The following is a 6,971-nucleotide window of genomic DNA, read 5'->3' on the forward strand; positions in this document are numbered from 1 at the left end:
ATGATGATTATTATTATTATTATTATTATTATATACTCTGTTTTCCTTAGTCATATATCAGGCGCGCAGTTAGGGTGGGGGACGGGGGGATCTGTCCCACCCCAGATTCAGATCGACCCCGATTTGTCCCCCGCACTAATGCCAGAAAGAAAACAAAATCGGAGGTGCTTGAAGCTCCTTTTTCCAATTACTTGAATGCAGCATGAAGTAAAAAAAAAAAAAAAAACCACCAACTCCAGAGGTGCCAAAGTGGTTGCTGCTAGGACGCAGGATGAAGTGAAAAAGGCAAGCAACGATTGCTGAGGTTTAAAAAAAAGACCAACAGTGTAAGTAGGCGGGACCGATCTGTTTGTTTATGCATGTTGGTTATAGTTTCAGTACATTGTTGTCAGTGTTGGGACTTACTCGTTAAAAGCGCCAAAGCTTTATTGCTGACTTTAACAAGTCTCATCTACAAATATGATCCCTCATGAAGTTACTACTTTAAATCAGAAGATAGTGGAGATGTGGAACCTTCAGGCTGAGCAAAGTTTTGGAGTTTTTAGAGCTTGAAAATTGCCTCCCGCCGTGAGGCTCCCAGTCAGGGAGAGGAGGAGATGCGCGCAACATGAAGAGCGCAAATATTAGATAAAACGTATAATTGCCGGCATGTCTGGTCTTTGTTGACTGATCACTTTGCCTGCTAATGACTGATTCTGATTATGAAGCAGAATATTGACTCTGATGAAGAAATTCACTCATCCAGCTGGGAGGATTGACGCTGCTGCAGCATCAGACAGCTGGTGCTGCACGAGAGGTGTGTGGAGTTTACAAGCTCCAAATGTTGGGTTTAATGTTTGATTAAACGTATGGAACGCTACCTGTTAAATTCAGAATAGATTTTAAGATCCTTCTTCTCACGTATAAAGCTCTTAATAATCAAGCTCCATCGTACATCAGTGATCTGATTATTCCATACGTCAAGCCATCATCTCTGATTATTTGCATTTGTTTCTGAGAAGTTTCATATTGCTGTGGAATCTCAATAGCTTTAGCCAGCATTAGGTCTTCACCTCTGTCAAGTAATCTTTTTTGGACCCTTTTTTCTCTGACACCCGCTATTATAGCATTGATTAGCATATCATCAGCATCAGCATATTCACAGTCCATCAAGAGCAACCTCAAATCCTTCACAAAGTGGTCAAAACATTCATGCGTGCCCTGTTTCCTTTGTTTGAAGCGATGACGAGCGATCCTCTTGTTTTTTCTTGGCCTTATGTAGCAAGCAAACTTATCAAGTACCTTAGTAGGGTCCTCTTTTTCCCCATCACCCCAGTCCAAGGTCTTGTATTTTTCTCTGCCTTGCTCACCGATCCACGTGCCCAGCCATCCCGCTTTCTACTTAGCAGCTAGCTCTGCTAGCGGCTCATCGAAGACTAAAGCAGCGTGACGTCTGAACCTTTCGAGCTCTTGATACAGGTTGGCAAAACTCAATCTTTGGGTGCCCAAACTAAGGTGTAGCCATAGTGAATATCTGCACTACAGACTTCTGACACCATGTAATGTATATGTGCCGATGTAACCGACAAAACGAAGCTCAGGCCGTGTCTCCAGATCAGCGAGTGCCGTCTTCTTTATTGTCCTCCCGACAGAACTTGACTGCCCTCTGCTGGTAGGCAGGTGGAGTACACATTACACTGAATGACGTAGTCTCAGCAATACATTACACTCACCAACACTTACCCCGGGTTTCCACGGGAGCCGTCAGCAGCGCGTTACTGCAGCAGCACATCTTGCTCGCGTAAGCTGCTGCTTGGCCCTTCCCACGAGACGCGAAGCAGCAGGGGAGCAGCTGTCACCGACCGAGCACGAAGTCACACGAGTGACTTCGTCAGTAAACACAACAACAAGCAGGAGAAAATTACAACATGGTTTGTGTTTTATGTTCTGTCCGTTTTATAATCACCAATAGGGACCTGAAAAACAAAGGAGACCGCTAGCTAGGTGATAACTTCTCACGGTGCCGCACAGTTAGTAACCTTTTTTAAAGTAAAGCAACCGGAAGGCAGTACGTTCTTTATTCTGAAAATCTCGGGAGCTTCTCTCCATTTCCGCGTCCGATTTCCTGTCTTTCCTTCCCCAAAAATGTCGAACTTGACCCGTTTCAGAGGCGTCGCGCGTAGAAAATAGAACCGGCACGTAAGGGCCGCGACATGCTGCTCCTGAGACACAGCCGACTCGCGCTGCTGACGGCTCCAGTGGAAAAGGTTCTGTTGACCACAGCGGTTCCTATCAGCAGACGTGCTGCTGCAGTAACGTGCTGCTGACAGCTCATGTGGAAAGCCACTGCTGAGACTGGATACAAAATAAGAGAATCTGACACTCTGAGGGCAACACAATAGCCAAGAAATGAGGATTGCAAACAATCACAGGTGTTGGTCATTTGTTTAGTCATGTGACAGTGATTGTAATCATCTCGTAATGTGTAAATCTGTATGGGGTGTGTGTACATAATAACGTAAATTCAGCTTTAATAATTTTCACTCTAGACAAAATCTTATGACTAATTAATGTCAGTATATCGGTATTGGCAAATATCGGTTATCGGCCATAACAGTGATATTAATATCGAATGTCGGTGTCTGCCCCACATTTTTTTATCAGTGCATCACTACTATAAAGTAAAGGTTGGTGCAATTTTGTGTTTCTCTGATAGATTGCAGCTCTCTGCAATGGCTAATGGATGTAACTGTACTGCAGTCAGGGAAACATGGTGTTTATTGAGCAGTTTGCTCACAGTGGCTGGGCACTGTTGCTTATCTCCAAGAATAACACATCACCATGCCAGGAGAGCATGCTTACAAGACCGCAAAACACGCTTGACTTGCCGTCCTGAGTGTATGTATGTGAGCATGTGTGCCTCCACATAGGTGTATTTGCACTGGGGAGTGTGTGCTTGACTGCTTGTGTAACTCTACATATGTTGAGTGTGATGTGTTTGTGTGACAAGCAGCAGACAGAAGAAATCTGAGGCAAGAGATTGTGAATGAAGTGAACTGAGACGATCTGGATACATGGAAGGATGTGATAGACCCTCAGGTTGACTGTCACCCTGTTATCGTTATCTTCTTCCTTCTTTTCTTTAGTTTGTTTATCCTCCTCCCCATCCTCTATGTTCATCTTTAATTTTCTTCTTTACTACTCTTTCCTGCTCTTTCCTTTGCTTCTTTCTCATTTTTAAGCCCCCTCCCCCCTTACTCGGGCAGTGACATTGGGCTAAAGTGGGACAGAGTGTAGGAGGGCAGTGAGGCAGAAGAGACAGAGAGACAGTCATACAGGCATGGAGGCAGAGATAGAGATAGCTGCTGCTCTGCTGTGGTGACCGTCCCTACCGTACGCATGCACGCACTCACGCACGCACACAAGCACACACACACTTTTTCCTTTTCCAAGAATGTACCTCAGGCACTTTTGGCCCCTCAGGCATCTCCACAATGTCTGGGGGACCCGCTTTTAGCATGTCACCACTCCTCTGCTCCAATCTGAAACATCTGTCTCTGCAGCTCTTTTACTTCCCATCATCCCTCTTTTTATTCCTCTTCTCATGCTATGGCTCCTCCTCCTCATCCTCTTTTGGGTCTCTTTTGCCAAGATGCCCAGCAACAGTGATGAAGATGCATCACCAACTTCATCATTAACATCATCATCATCATCACCATCACATTGGCACAGGCAAACGAGAGGAGGCTCAAAAGCAACGTGCTCTTACCCTCCTTCCTTCACTTCTCACATCCATGTAAGGTGCACTCAGTCGTGCACAGGCCTTGCTCCCCCATGACCCCACCCCCACCCACCCCTGAGACGTGTCACAGTGGTGCTGCTTACATGCCGAGGGACCGTAGTACTCCCACTGAGGAGAACACGACGTTACAAAGGGCAAGGCTTTATTGATTTGTGTGAGAGTTTATCACACATGTCAGCACACACTCTGCGTCTCCCCTCCTTCTCATAAATACACACGCAGCACTGTGTGTCTGTGTTTGTGTGTGTGCAGATATCTACGTTTCGTTGCTTTAATCGTCATCACCCTTACTATAGATGACGATCAAACACAACAGATGCGTATGTGAAATTAGAGGCATTTGTTTAGTGTTTGTTGATTTTGCTCCATAACCAAAATAGGGTCAGTCCAGTGTGTGTGCGTGTGTGTGTGCGTGTGTGTGTGTGTGTGTGTGTGTGTGTGTGTGTGTGTGTGTGTGTGTGTGTGTGTGTGTGTGTGTGTGTGTGTGTGTGTGTAATGCATTAGGAGATGTCCCGTTAGCCTTCTCATGACTGCTGAACATGTCTACATCTATTATCTATGAGACTGAATAATTAAAGGCAAAACAGACACAATGCACCACATGTTGACAACTCGGGAATCTGTTTGTTTGTGTGCCGTCGTGAGTGACTAAATGGAAATTACAGATAGATTTAGTTAGAACATTTTTGTTTGTTTTTGTTGCTTTCTGACTTAAAAAAATGTCAAGAGGGAAGATAATGATCTAAGAAAATAAATATTTCCTTTTTTCTTCTTATGTTATCTTCATGCGACATACACCACTGCCTCCATCTTGCAGCTTGCATATTTATGGCCATCCTAATTAAGGTTGCCTGAAAGGCCTTCACCAGAATAAAGTAGGTGGTCTGAGATGAGTGTGCATGAGGTGGAAAGATGATTAAAAAAGATTCAAATCTGATTTATTTTGGCTTGGATGAGTATGTATTTTTATTCGTTTTTCATCTCATTTTCCAACTCTCTCCTCCTGAGCACAAGTTAAGGAGTGTGTGGGCGTTCGGGGTGTCACCTTCCTACAACCGATATAGAAGCAGAAACTGAGACACAGTAGCAGAACAGGAGACAGAAGGTACCAAGGAAACGAATATAGGAAAAGACAAAGAAAATGGAGGGAACCTGGCAGCGGTGATGATGGTGCTGGGAAGGGTAGCAGCTGGCATTTGACAGTGACACATGCCTTTTTAATGATTGCATTAGTTCTGTGCATCCTCAGATCACTGGGTCACACCAAACCTTGAAAATAGACACGCTGTAGGGGAGGACGAGAAGGTCAAGAGTTAGATCTTCAAACCTAGAACACTTGTTTTATAGATAAGAACACAGAAAGATGGTATCTGTGTTTCTTCAACAAGTATTCTACCTCTGTCCTGCACTTGTACAGGCAGAAAATAGTCTAATACACCCACACAATGCTTCTTTGTTAACCTCCTTTTTATTATTTTGATATGATCTTTTAGTCCTTTTGCAAGTTTTTGTGTCTGATTGAGTTGGAGAAAGCGGCGGTAATACGCCGTCCTTGTGGCTCTTTCCATATCAGCTTCGTTCTCAAAAGCACTTCGCTTTTTCAAGCTGCTTTGAATGTGAATAGAGAGGAAACAGAAGCAAGCATCATTCTCTTCATATGAGAGAGAGAGAGAGAGAGAGAGAGAGAGAGAGAGAGAGAGAGAGAGAGAGAGAGAGAGAGAGAGAGAGAGAGAGAGAGAGAGAGAGAGAGAGAAACCAAAGGGCGGGGGTGGGGGCGCTCAGATAGGGAGAGCCTATTGTCACTGGGTGTAGATTTCCCTTTGTCAAACACATGCCAATTCTTCAGACCCAATGGAGGAGAGGAGAATAGGAAAATGATAGCAGTGGAGAAAAAGATGAAGGGGATGGAGGGTGGGCTGAATGTGGGGGAGGAGGACGGGGATGTATTGATTTGACACTCGGGGAATAACGCCACAGCTCTGTTCATTTTCATTCATCTGCCTTTGTAATGGGTGTGTTAATGGTGGCAGGTAGGGGCAGAGGGCAGGAGGGGGATTTAGGAGGATGAGAACATTTTATTAGAATCCAATCTTTATCATCTCTCACCCCGGCTGCATGCATGCAGCTGTGTCCAAACAGCAATCATTCACTGCACACGTATCATACACACACGTCAACATCCATGTGCACGCAAAAGTGAGTTTTGAAGGCATTCCTTACTTTTTTGATTTCATTAGCTGTTTGAAAAATTGTCTCCGTTCTTGCAACAACCTGTACTGAGAATAGAACATCTCGGATTTTCCTTTAATACATTAAACGTTTTGTTAAGAATTTTGCACATTTTCCTGTCATAGTGGTAATCAGGCTCAGGTCAAGAAACCTTTAAGATTCCTATCAGTCAAAAGAGGGTGCAGGTGCTATGCACAAAGCAAGGAATATTGAATGGTCAAATTAAATAGCTTTTAGTAGGCTGTCCCAGTGCTTCCTTGAAATCAGTCGTAATAGGCCCTTGGTAATTATAAAATAAATTAGCTGTGTGGAAGGAATGAGGGAGGCAATGTTTTACTTGTAGGGATGGATGGATGGAAAAATCTAGACTGTTTATCAGTTTGAAAACAATATACCTGTATAACGTTTGCCTGCAGACCTCTGGTCATAACTCTTTTTATGCTCTTTTTTCATCAGGCTTCTATTAAATTTTTAAGGTAAAACTGTTGAATGACTGTTGAATGAAACAAAAAAATAGAACATGAATGACGCAGACAATTGGTTTCCACAATTTTAGCATTTATATGAAACATAGACAAACAAGGCATGGTTGACTGAAATGCCATTTTTAATTGTTATATCTGATTATAATCGGTCACGCTGGGTTTTTCATGCAGGCTGAACATGAAATTAGTCTCCTACATCTATCTCCTGCATCAGCTTCTGATAGCAAATTGATTGCGAGACTCTACGATTTGGAAAGTCTGACAGATCTATGTCACACTGTCATTTAACATTCATGGACTCATGACATGATTGTTTCTGCCACATAGTCCACCAGTGAAAAGCAACCCTCAGAAATCACAAACGGTTGTTTATTTCACTCAAGAAGACAGAAGAACTGTCCGAGGTGCTGATCAACCACTGCCCTCTAAGTTTCTTTTCTTTTACTATTTGATGTTATTTTTTCAGAGGTTACATG

General features: G+C 43.5%; 1 protein-coding gene across 3 annotated transcripts in view; it reads left to right on the forward strand.

Annotated features, from left to right (window-relative positions):
• dscaml1 (Down syndrome cell adhesion molecule like 1) overlaps positions 1–6,971 on the forward strand; it is a 152,528-nt gene that overhangs the window by 80,416 nt on the left and 65,141 nt on the right. The gene's annotated exons all lie outside the window — the stretch shown is intronic.

The sequence above is a fragment of the Nothobranchius furzeri genome, chromosome 13 (genome assembly GCF_043380555.1).
Source record: "Nothobranchius furzeri strain GRZ-AD chromosome 13, NfurGRZ-RIMD1, whole genome shotgun sequence".
Classification (NCBI taxonomy): domain Eukaryota; kingdom Metazoa; phylum Chordata; class Actinopteri; order Cyprinodontiformes; family Nothobranchiidae; genus Nothobranchius; species Nothobranchius furzeri.